Raw genomic sequence first — 14,313 nt, 5'->3', positions numbered from 1 at the left:
AAGCCAAGAGTGTGAAGTAGTTGCATGTTTTTGGGGCTGTTTGCTTTTTTGGCTTAATGTCAGTTGGGCAAGAGGTTTTTATGGGATGCTATGCTTCTAAGTACGCATCTAAACATGTATTTGGTATAGTAGCAATATGAAGTTGAGACAACTAATAATGAAATTGAAAATTGGGAAATGGTTTGTTGCGCGATTTAGGTGGAAGTTGAATCTAAATTGGCTCTTCAATGAAAAGTTCATATAGAATAATTGTTTAAATTATTTATTATTATTATTATTATTATTATTATTATTATTTGTTGAAAAATTTGATGCAAACTTTGACCGGTGTAAAATGTCATTTTGGTCAATTTTGTAAAAAGTTAATTGGCCATTGAAACAAAAGTGTGTAAATATTAACTGTAAACACATCCAATTAAGAAAAACTCCAATCCTCTAATACAACCTTAACTAAAAAATATAATGTTATAAATTTGTAAAGTTATTATAAAATATGATAAAAGTTATGGTTTTATTTAACAAAATTAATGCATTTCTGACCCTCTAAGAACAACTTTTCACAATTAGATTTTACACAAACTCTTTTGTGATCTTAACACATTATGCCATTAAGAAAAAAAAAGTTTAAGATGTTATAAAACTACAGATTTACTATTCAAATTGATGTTATACCCTTTTTTTTATAGTTTCAATAACATGTTAATCTATTTCGTCCGTTATATGATGATTGCTTTTTATCATTAGGCCTAAACTCTTATTTTAAAAGAATAAAAGAAAGATTAAATTTAATAGAACAAAAAGACGGATTAAATTTATTTTCTAATAGTTTTCCCGTGCATCGCACGGCTTAGCGACTAGTTTCCCTAATTGTGGTTTCAAGCAAAAGTTGTAGTGGTCCCTTAAATTTGTTATGTACTGCATGGAACTTTGGGAATTCAAGGAGTGATTGCACAAATAAAGATTGGGAGACTAGCGGTATGCCTACGAAATTGAACATCCACAACCATTGGGCATGTAATGGATCGTTTCAAATCTTTCATGTAGGAGGAGGTATTTTAGAGAAAAATCCAATAAAAATAATATATAATGTAAAAAAAATTAAAATGATTTAATTTCTATTATATAAATAAACATACAAAAATAGGGTGAAGAAAATTTATAGCACTAAAAAGCATATAAAAATAACAAAACAGTGTTGAAAAGGTATTCCACACCCAATATTAATACTAATAAGAGAGTTGTCTTGGTCTCTGGATTCCTAAATAACATTCTATACAGTATTGTCCTAAATCACAATACAACATGTCTTGAAACTATCAAAATATATATAATGATTATTATGTTTATTTTATATTATATATATTTTTCCCAATAATTAATTTCTTCATTATTTGTAACAGTTTTGTACTTGGGCGGTTGGAATATCTCTATTCCATACATATTCGTTGCCGAGCTTTTTGAAATAAATAAAGCACGTGAGGTCTTTGGAACGACAATTGGTATCTTTATTACATTAGCCAAAACTTATTTGTTCTTGTTCATTCCTATCACAACAAGATGGACTTTACCTAGGCTAAGAATTGACCAACTATTAAATATGGAATGGAAATTTCTTTTACCTATTTTTCCCGGCAATCTATTATTAACAACTTGTTTCCAACTCAATTCAATGTAACTTTGTAAGGGAGTATTTTATATATTTATGGCTTGCCTCAAACAAGAGAAAGAAACAAACATAAATATTTTCATAGATATTTACGATATGTTCCCTATGGTAACCAGGGTTATGGATTATGGTCAACAAACAGTACGAATTGCAAGATATATTGGTCAAAGTTTCATGATTACCCTATCCCATGCAAATCGTTTACCTGTAACTATTCAATATCCTTATGAAAAATTAATCACATCAGAACGTTTCCGCGGTCGAATACACTTCGAGTTTGATAAATGCATTGCTTGTGAAGTATGTGTTCGTGTATGCCCTATGGATCTACCTGTTGTTGATTGGGAACTGGAAACTAATATTCGAAAGAAACGTTTGCTTAATTACAGTATTGATCTCAAAATCTGTATATTTATTTGTTGTGCAAATATTCCTATATACTAATATTATATATTATAATTAATAATCACAATTATAAATAATAAAAAATTTGTTGTGTAACTTCATTCAAAAAATGAAATTGAGTGTACGTTTGGCTTCAGCTTAAAAAACCAGCATATTTTTGCTATTATTCATGAGCCCCACTGTACTTTTTGATACTATTCATAGATTTCACTGTACTATTTTAGCTAACTTTTACCTTTATTTACAATACTTTCAGCAAAAAAATTTCAGTTTCAGCAAAATAAGCGGATCTCAAACAAACCTTGAATCGCTTTAAAACTAGAAAATTATTTCTATTTTGATTTTTTTATTGTATCAAATACATTGCGTATTTTTTAACAAAGATAGATTAATTTAAAGCTTTTTTTGTTCTATATCATTTGGATTAAAGATAGATTAAAAAAAATACCAATAATTTTTTCACAACAAAATTACTTATAAAGATGTCCTATGTGGATGCTTAGAGTAAAACCAGGAGTTTATAATATGCATTTTCAAAATAAATGTGTATAATCATATCTCTATACCAAAACAAATTGAATAGTCATTGCAATTGGAGTAAAGAAGATGAAAGCAACCTTTATATGTTACTCCAACAAAACCACCAAACAAAAATACTGCTCACAAATTGTCATTCCATACATATATTTAGGGGTAAGAGTGTAATTACATTCCTATTAATTTTTTAAAATATAGAAGTAATTAAAACCTATACAATATGCCTTGAGCAGGGGGTGACAATGTAATTTTTTCTCATTACCCTCAAACAAACTCCCACTTTTTATATATAGTATAGATAATTATTATTTTAATTCTCACAAAGTTAGTCATAATAAGTTTCTTTAAAAAAAAAAAAACATATTATAAACTCACGTTTATCCTTATTTTTTAAAATAAATTATTGTTGTTGGTTTTATTTTATACATCTACTTTTATTATAACTAGTATGTAACTCGTGTTTACGCATATGAATAATGAATTGTAGTGATATTATTGATGTTAGTTTGAGTTATTAAATATATAGGACATTAGTTCGACCAGGACATTTGGAGATGCTGAGACGATTTTTCATTGCAATTTTAATGATATTGGTTACGCCAAGTTTCTCATTACACTATTTGAATACTACATATAGAATATCAATTCACTATCATTGTCTATGAAATTCTACAAAATAAAAGAATAAATTGGTTCAATAGTATCTCCTAAATTGAATGTGGATAGGTACACGAGATCATTTAGCTCAATTATAGTTTGTTAGGTTCAAGATCTTCATATACAAAATATTTAAATAAAAACTGTATAAAAAATATACTCATTAGTTCACAAAAAAAAAAAATAACAGCAAAAATCTAAATAATTTAATCTGTATGAAAAGATAACAAATGCAAAATCTAATTTTGATTCTAATCAAATTTTCTCTAAGATTTGGATATATATATGTGGGGGTTGAGGGACAAGAATCCGGAATAGGTAAAATAGGCAAGCAAGGATATTTCTGAGGAGCTAAAATCCATAAAATGATCTGGAGTGGGAATCCCACAACTTGAAAAGAGACTGGGGTAGCTTGATTGGTGAAGATTCTGAGGACATACTTCGGACCTCGGGAGGACGAGCACTAGCTGTATGAGGGGGCACATAACCGAGCCACCAAAAGGAAAGGAAACCGACTTGGCACAGAGTGTGAGAAGGATGAAGAAAGAAGGGTATAGAAGCCATCTCCTCCGCATTAAATACAAGACAACCACTTCTTTGGCCGCATTAATGAGGAAGTGGCCATGAACAGTGGTGACATAACTAAGAATTCAGTGTAAAGCTTACTAGTATGTTTTGGATTGGACAAAAATTTAAGGAGTGCAATTTTAACCCTCCAGGTGTAGGATTAGGATGCATTGAGGTTGAATATATAAGGCAAGGAAAAACATCTGTAAGAGAGGAGGAAAAAAGAAAAAGAAAAGAGAGAGAGAGAGAGAGAGAGAGAGATCACTTATCTTTATAAGCACCTTCCTCGGAACAGACCTGAGGACCAACACTTGTAATTTTATTGCATATGTTTTCAAAGAAACATCAATGAGAAGAACTTCATATCTTTCTTAATCTTAAGACGTAAGTCTTCTTGATTCTTGTATTGGGCATTCAAACATAGACTTGACATCCCATCTCTAAATAAATTAATTGTGCTCGCAAGTAGTAAACAAGTTTCCAAATAGAAGTTTGTTCTTTCGTTTTCTACCTGCCACAATATATTTATATATATATATATATATATATATATATATATATATATATATATATATAAAAGAGGATTCTCCTCTTTCAACTAGACTTTTATATGGTTCAAAAATATCCTCAATAATGAAGGATAATTTCATTTTGAAATAAGGTTATAAATGTCAAATAAAAAATTTCCTTTTGAAATAAAAAAGAGAACTCCTAAAATTTAGGATTTTTTCCCCTTCACCTTAAAAAAAGAAATTACAGATACTGCTTATCTTTAAATTTTATCCTTTTTATTCATTTGAAAAATAAAAATATATATTTCTAAATTATAATAGATACAAATTATTAACATTTATCCAAAAATATAAAAGAACCTCTGAGCACGTGCATGAGTACATGCTTAGAAGCTAGTATATAGATAAGTTTTTTTTTTTTTTTTTTTCCATTAAACTTATACTTCTACTTCTTTTTTCTTTTCTTTTTTTGGATACAAGATAAAATTTCTACTCTAGCCTAATCTAAGTGTATATGTGTGTGAAGCTCCCTCTTGGAGACTTGAACCCCGACCTTTGCCCCCCACACTCCACAAGTATTTATACCTATGGAGTAACCATCGCACCACGGGTGTGCGGTGGTTACTTCTACTTCTATTTCTATGATCGAATATTTATTATATAACAATCGACAAATTACCCATTGCATATTCCTTTTTTCTCATAATTTAAGAATTGATTATGATTGCCCTCATTTAAAAGAGCATTAATTACAATACAATGTAGTTAAAATTAGCCAACATTTTTCTAACTTGAATATTGTGTTGTATGCAATTGAATAAAACAACCAATTGACTACTTTTCAACAGTATTTAGTGTTATTTCTCAACAACAACAAAAAAATATAGTATTTAGTGTCTGTCTCATTTGGTTACACTGCACAAATTATCATAAATCATCATGAGTAAAATAATAATAATAATAATAATAATAATAATACACACCAGCAATAAAAAAAGATACCAATAACGTAAAATCAATAACACTAACAACAATTTTTAAAATATTATAACAACAACTTGTTTATTTATTTATTTATTTATTTTGTTCTAACGGAACTTTATGAGAAGAAAAGTAATAATTATTATGTTTAACAAACATAACAAACATAAATTGCATAAATTGTCTAAACCTAAATTGTCTAAAAATCATAGTGATTACTAAAAAAGAATAAACATAATTAAACACAAATGAAAAATTTACCCCCTAAATTTTACAAAAATTCATTTCAGGCAGGGCCATTCATAACAATAATCCAGTTCACATTTTTCAAAAATAAAAGAATAGCAGTATGAATAAAACATTCGAGAATTTTTTTAAAATAAAAAATCTAAAAAAAAAGCTATGAAAACTCTTTCAAAAGAGTTATGGTGGAGATTAACTTAAAATCTATATTTGGGCTTTAAAAGAGGGCTTTTACAACATGTGATACTTAGCAACTTATAGCGTTGTAATAGAAATCACGGTGAATGATGTGGGAAGGACTATCATAGGTTCAAACACTAGTGTTGTAATTAAAAAAAGTCCTCCTTAATAGAGACTCAGACGTAGTGACCATCTATTTTGAAATTAAAAGTCTTGAAGCCCCAAATCCCTTGGCCTGTTGACCCCACAACAGCAATGACTATCTTAAATTATGAACATTTGTGAAAAATAATAAATTTACCATCACCTTGGGTGCTGCATTTCTAAACGATTTTGTTGATAAAATGCATCCAAAAATCCAATTCACACTTTGGATGAATTTGTTAATACAAATTTGTTTATGTTGTTGTTGATTGTGTTCTAATTCTTTTGTTTAAAAATAATAATTTATACTTTTTTTAATTTTTATATTAATTAGTTGGTGCTTTTAATTTAAAAATTCAAAGAAATGGACACTTAACAACAATTCCTAACGGAGGCTAATAAAAGATCTTGATTGGAAAATTTTAACATTTAGAGCATTCAATTTAATAAAAGCAAAATTAGAGGCCTAAAATGAATTATAGTGAAATTTAGAAGGTGAGTTTTGCATTTTGCATAATTATTAAAAGAATAAAAATCAATAATTATTATGTATAAACATAACAAACACAATCTATTTGAACTTAGTGTATTTTGAAAAAAAAAATCATAATGATTACTAGAAAAAGAAAAGAAAAGAATATTTGTAGGATATGTCATATTGTGATTTGAGACAATATTGTATAGGGTGTTGATACCTTTTGTCCAAAATTAGGGATCGAAATAATTCACTTTTAGTATTAATATTGGGTGTGGAATACCTCTATACATTTTGTTGTCATTTTTATCTGTTTTTGATGCTATGAACTTTATTTGCACTACTATTCTTAGTTGCTTATTTATATTAATATAAATTGAATCTCTTAAATGGTTTTTTTTTCTTTATATTTTATTTTTATTGATTTAGGGTTTATGATATTTTAAGTATCTTAATGATTGGGGCAGTATCATTTTTTAGTAATCACCTTTTAAAAATTTATTAGCGTTGTCAATTTAGTAGTCTTCCTAATAGCCGATGCTTCTAATGGGCTGACCCTTCCATTCCGCGAGTTAGGCAATCATCCCCACTCCTCTTTACACGACATGACAATTTAGAGGCTTTGTTTGGAACTTTCCATTCTTCAATTCTTTGACAAGTTTATTCTTTTAATAAGTATTATATTCTGTTTTTTTTTTTTTTTTATTCCTAAAATATTGTTTGTTGTTATTTATATTTATAAATATATAAAATTATAATTAAAATCAAGCATTAACGCCCACACGTGATTGGAGATTGTTTTTTTCTTATCAAAGGCTTTTATTGAAAGAATAAACTAGGATACAAAGAGGGCATCCTCCAACAAACATTCACAACAACAAGAAGAGCGGAGTTAGAACCAAAGACTCCAAATACCCTATTAGAGCATCCACATCAGTTCTTTCATAATCTTCTATAATACAAAAAATCATTCATTTTACACATTTTGGTCAAAAAAACTCCCACACCAGTGAATGTAAAACTGTGTAAAATCTTGCAAAACCATTCACGAGCTACAGTAATCGTGTAAATATATACGGCTATTGTAACTCGTTCATTCAATATTTTAATGTTTTTACGTTCGCTCATTTTTTTTTCTCTCTTGTCCGTGCTCAACAAACTTAGTTCTCTCCTCATCTTCTTCTTTTTCCTCAGATGCACACAAACACATCCACACACAAACACATCCACATCCACATCCATACAGACAAATCAATAGAGATACACTTGCTCAAAAAAAAAAAAAAAAAAAAGAGAGACAGATCGGTGCCTGATCGAAACGAACGATGCTTGATCGGTGGTGGAGCAATCAGTGTTTGACTGTGGAATGATCGGTGTTTGTGGGTCTTGCTTGATCGGAGCTAGGGAGATCTGTCCGAGATGGGTCTTGCTTGATCGGAGCCTAATTGGAACTAGGGAGATCAGTCGGTGCTTGTGGATCCTCCAGCTGCCGCGCCGCTATCTCCCGCACCAGCATGGACTGGCCGTGACGCCCCGTGGCGCGGCCCAGGAGCAAGGCCAGAGTGGTGGATCGTGGGTTGCGGTGTCGGAGCTGCCCTGTCGTGGGTCTGAACTGGTCGGGTCGAGAGAGTTGATCTTTTGGTTGGAGTTGATCTGAGAAGAAATGGGTAGAGTGGGTAGAGAGATGGGCAGAGAGTGAGAGCAAAAAATCAAAAAAATAGGGAAGAGAGAGAGCGCGCGGGTATTAAAGGGGGTGGTTGGGGAAATAATAATAAAATTGATTATTTAATTAAAAGAGGTTGTAGAATAGATGAACTGATATGGGTGTTTTGTAAAATTGGATGTGTAAAAATAGATGTGTAAAATGAAATAACTGACGTGGATGCTCTTACAAAGAGACCATCATCCAAGTTCATGAGCAGCTTTGTTAGCCCTCTCAGGAACCCAACTAAAAGAAAAATGAAGGCACAGAATTCACTAAGGGCTTAGTTTCTAACAAAACATTAGTAATATTCCAAGGAATAGGAGCATAATAGGTAGATAGGTGATTGTTGTAATATACAATAAGATTATAGTTGACTTTATAGTAATCACAGAAAAAAAATTGTGGTATGTACAATTAGGCATTTGTACTAGTTTTATAGGCAATTCTAGGTATTTGTGCTATGTTAACAAAAAGAAGTAATTATAGTATATATACTAATTTTTTTTATACTTTCATTAACATAAGAAAGCCAGTACAACAAGTTAAGCATTACAAAAATATGGGTGAACCCAGAGGTGGTGAATAGGCACTGTGTAGTTGCTAACTTGGCCAGATCAGCCACATTAGATATATTTATATTAGGAACTACCGTAGAATTAAATTTCATCCCTTGTTGTCTTAGGTACTGCAAGTCAGAATACATAGTTTGCTCCTGCCAACTACGTTTTCTACTGAGTATAATGATGAGTTGAAAACCCAATTCTTTGGCCTGTACTAGTGCCTCCACCTAAGCTTTCTGGACTGATATCGCTGGTGAGCTTTTACCATGGCTATTACTTCTCAAAAAGATTATGGTTCCATTTTTATTTATTGCTTCAGATGTGTATATCCACTTATTTTAGTCTTTCGTGTCTGTGGCCACCAATCTTGATGATTAATTGTCATTCACTGATCTCCACATCCTTTTCGCTAATATGTAGGGTCTCTGATTGTGAAGATAGAATTGTGCTAAAAGCATCCTGGTATGTCAGAGCATTAGCAGCTTGTATCTAAAAAAATCTTATTTTACCATCTCAAAAGTTATTTTATCTATTATATCATACAATTTTACAATATATCTAGCATTCCAACTTTTATTTTACCATACAACACATTAAATTATATATCTTGCTATCTACACAATAAAATAATATAACTCAATACCCAAATAAAAACCCAAAATCCAATAAAATATATATATATATTTTTAAATATCATCTTTCTACAGTACCATCATAAAAGTTGGATGGTATGGATAAATTTTTTAAAATTGGAAATGCAGATAATGCAAAATTTATGGGGTTTGATGCTAAATTTTAGCATATTTGGAGCTTTAGCATGTCGGATACTAATGCTCTAAGGTGGTAAAAACTTAATGTATACTTAGGAAATAAAAAAGTATATGTATTATGCTTAAAACTCTAACTTTAATTTATGTTATCTAAGTTTTGGAAAATTAAATAAGTAATTTTTTATTTAATATTTATCGTTTTATATTAAAGTTCACACATGGCCTTGATTTGTGATTCTATATACAAAGCTAATCTTGAATTCATGAGTGCTGATTCGTTGAGTAATGTATTGAATTTTTCTTCATTTATGCATGTAGAGACTGCTAAATCAATTAATGCTTTTATTGTTAAGTGAAGTTTTAAAATCAGGCTCCTATTACTCTTTAACTTGAAATTTTATTTTATTCTAGTCACAATAATTTTATATCATAGATAGCATTTCTTTTGAGAATACATGTAATCAATCTGAAAATCTATAGCCAATCTTAAAAAAATTTGTGACTAAGACTTCGTTGTTGTTGTTTTCGTATATACATTTTCTTTTCTTTGTAAATATATTTTTATTATAAATATCTACTATAAAATATGCAACTAAATATGAAAAACCTTTTAAAAAAATTAATTGAATCTCAAAAAAGATCATTGGATAAATTTGTTATTAGCAATAAACAAAATATAATATAAAATTTAGATATAAGTTTCAAAAAAAAAAAAAAAAAATCCATTTTAGTTGCCTTAAATGTATAGGGCGTCCCTATTCTAACCACGTTTGAAGAGTGAGTTTATATCCATTGAATCTCAGCGTAAATGCTTTTGCCTACATTGTCACAAGATATTACAGTCAGCATTGGCTTCCCATCTTTCTGAACAACATCTACATTCACTTTAATCATTAAAATTTCATAGGTTTTCAAATAGAGTTTTTGAATTTGATCCCATTGATTGGACTTTGAAGCTGCACATTTGATTTTTTTTTTTTTTTTTTAGAAATAATTTTGTTTAACCTCTTAGACTTATTACTAAGGTTTGAGATTGTTATCATTTTAAATTTGTTTTCCTAAAATTATAATAATTTGTATCATATTTTAAAAAAATATTATTTAAAGGTTTGGCATCATTCATTATCTCATAATCACTATTTAAAAACAATTTAGGATTCTTGCATTCTTATTAAAATCGGTTTTAAGTGTTTTTGTTCTTTTAAATTTTTTATAATGCAATAATAGTTATAACAATGGGAGAAGGAGATTTAAATTTTGGACATCTTCATTGGAAACGTTAAAATGTGCTAGTTTATTTACAAGACTCTTGACAAATACAATTTAAAGTGTTGAAATTAATTTTACTTCAAATTCAACTAAGTTGAAATTGTATTTTGAAATCTAACTTTTAGTTTTTTGCTCACCCTCTCTAATGTGTTCTTGACTCATCCCATGGGTATATTTAACTATGAATTTACCTTTGTGATTTTTTGTTCAAATTAACCTACCTTGCACATGTCTTAAAGGAATTTGGATTTTAGATATTGCGCCCACTGACTCGTGATTAAAAAGCTCCAGCAGACTATCTTGCCTCCAGTTATGTATTGAAATAGATTCATCTCTTGATTTAGACTTATAACCATCCAGCCAAGGCACCGAAGGGTCCGATCAAACATTGGAAAAAGTGTTTTGTATCAAATGATATCACACTATTTGTATCAAAATCCAATAAACGAGAAACATGTGTGCAAAAATTGTTGGAGCATGTGTGTTTCAAACACTTAAACTATGCTTGTGTCTCACATTGGTTAGAGATGAGTTTTCATGTATGTTTATAAACCATAGCACCACTTAAATGTTAGCTTGAAAGATAATGGGCTAAGGGTTAGAGTTGAGTTTGGGTTGGGTTTAAGCTTGTCTCTGTCTCTCTTGTTCCTCATTCCTTTAATATTTCTTTTCCTTTAGCCCAATTTGGTTCTGCCCGTTGGGTATTTAATGTGCTACCCATTGGCTTGCATAGTGACCATTGCATGCAGCCCATCAGCCCTCACATTAGTTGGTTTATAAAACTCTCATTTCCCCTGTTTATTCTCTTCAGTTTTTTCAGCTACATAGCTGCCTCTTCCCTCTGTTTTGCTCTGTTTTTTTGCTCATCTCCACTAAAAATTTCAGCATCAATTTTTAGTTTTAAGGAAAGGCAAATTAAGGTTGTTTTTAGTTCTTATTTGAGTGTGTGATCAATTTGAAGAAATCACTATAGTCTAATCTTGGGAGGTTGTTCGGTTAAGAGAGTCATTCACACCGAGTTCTACTTCGGGTGGCACGAATCAACCTTTAAAGACAACGCATTTTGCTTGATTCTATAGTTTGTGAGGTCTTTCTAACTCTATCTATTTATTTTTGTCATTGCTAATTTTTTAGGGTTTGTATTGTTGAATCAAACTTGTTCATTTAGCCTTATTTTCCTACAAAAATAACTACCTACTAACAAATGTTTTTCAATTTCTAGTAGGTTAGTTATTTTTTGCTAATATATCTCACACTTATTAGATTTTGATACCGCTGAGTCACTGACATGGTATTATTTGATACCAAATACCTTCTCCAAACATTGATTGAAGCATCATCACCAACTAGGTAACATGTCCTCTTAACTCTCAGCTTATTAGCCTTCTCATTTGCCCTCTATATTGGTGAAGCATATTCGGAAATATTTGTCCTAAGGACCTAATCTAATCCTCCCTAACTCTATGCTTACTCCTCAACAATCTCAAGCATAAACTTTCATTTTTGGACGCAACCCAACCATCCAAGAGATTTTTGCTATTAGAGTTTTGCTGAGCACATTGTTCTTCTTAAAGCCTAGACCGCTAGACGGCTAGACCTCTCTCCTTTCTAGAGAGACACAAGCTGTCATAAGATTTTCAAGCTAGGAAATTCTTATTTGCATGTTTTGGCTTGCACCAAAACCTTCTTGATAATGCATCCATTTTGTCACAGGATTTAAAAGGTATCTCAAAAGTTGACATGGTGTAAGTTAGTGAGGCTTATGCTGCTGACTTGATAATGGTGCCATTCCTAACCCAGGACAAACATTTGCATTCCCACCTGCTAAATCTTGACTACAATTGATATTGTAAGAACTTGAAGTCTTTTGTTAGAGCATTTTAATATTATTTAATTAAAATAATAAATATGACAATATAAATGTAAAGATATAGGACTTAATATGGAAGATAAGGAGTTAGTGGATTGCTTAATCCCACATTAAAAAAGAGAGATTCTTTTACTCTTTTTAATTGTGGTGATTAATGGGCCAATATATATTGATTCAGATATTGGGTTAGATACGTGTACAAGGAGATGTGATTAACCAGGTAAAAATAACAAAAGAGTGAGTACTAAGTTTTGCACCTTCTAATAACTTTTTATTGGATTAATTTTTAAAATATTCCACCATTGGATTACATGTTTTCTATGTTTTTAACATGCATGCTAAGTTTTATGCCAATTGAATATTATTTTCTATTTGATCTAGAAACTCATCTTATTGGCACAATTTTAAATACATAAACTTGTAATTTTTACATTTTATCGATGGCATAATTATTGATCTCAGACTATTTTGAAATTTTGCAAGCATGTAGAGTATAATAAGAAAATTTAATCCAATGGTGGACTCATTATAGCTCACGTTCAATATAAATTATTAAGTGGTATAACATTGCTTAGAGTTACACCAGATATAATTTGAACTCGATCATTTTCCTAAGAGAAATGCTATGTACACAAAATTTTCACGACACTTTCACAACAAATCTTAAATGACGGGTTGTTACAAATTGTTAGTTGTGAATGAAAAAGTAATTTCAGTAATAGGTTCAAATTAGAACCAATAATAACTTACCACCTATAATTTATTGTGAAAGCATGAAGATGCTGTGAATGTAAGACTTCTATTTTCCTAAACCACGATTTAACATGTCTTCGAAACTATCGAAATATATATAATGATTCATTGGAAGATTTTTTTTCCAGTAATCATTATGATTTTTTTCAAAATACAAACAACTTATGTTTGTTACGTGTATATAAAACTAGTTTTAAAGCACGTGCAAAGCACCCATAGATCACTATTAGAAAATATTTATTTCAAACAACAAAATGATTGTATTACATATCCTTAAATTAAAGCTAATTTTCTCTATATCATTTGGATTAAAGATGGATTAAAAATACCAATAATCTATTCACAACAAAATTACTTTTAAAGAATTTGTCCTAAGTGAATTTTTTTGAGTAAAATCAAGAGTTTATTGTGGGGAGTAAAAGGACCCAAATGGGTATATGGGCCTTTGGACTGTAGTATGGAGGGCCGACCTGCTCCAGAATTAAACTCTACGAATTGGCTCATACGCCGAGGATCCGAGGGTACAGCCGAGGGCGAGCTTCTCCTCGGACAGATTCAAGAGAACTCAAAACTTCATTATGAAGGTCAAGACACAACTTTGGAAAGACTAATGGTTAAAGGGGGACACCCTGAACCTTCTAGATGCACCAGTGTTAAAGAAAATATCAAGAGCAAAGGCTGCCACCTCCGCATTAAAGGCTCTGCACCTACCTCCCTGGCCGCATTGATGGGGAAGTGACCCCTGAACAGTAAGGCTGAAACTTCTAGTCACTATCCAAAAAGTATCAGGGAATGAAGTATTTAAGGGGGGCGAAGGCCAAAGAGAAAGGAGGGTCGGCAACAAAGAAAGAAACTAAGAATTGTAACTTTTAAGTAAGAAATAGAAATAATACAGAAGTAGTCCTCGGCTTACGTCCGAGGAGGCCTATTTACAATTATCTTCTGTTATTTACATGTGTTTGTAACTCTTAGCCCGTTATCAAGTTCTCAGCACTTCTAACATAGGTTTCAAGCCCACG

The sequence above is a fragment of the Castanea sativa genome, chromosome 11 (genome assembly GCF_040712315.1).
Source record: "Castanea sativa cultivar Marrone di Chiusa Pesio chromosome 11, ASM4071231v1".
Taxonomy (NCBI): Eukaryota; Viridiplantae; Streptophyta; class Magnoliopsida; order Fagales; family Fagaceae; genus Castanea; species Castanea sativa.
Note: the sequence above shows the minus strand (reverse complement) of the source record.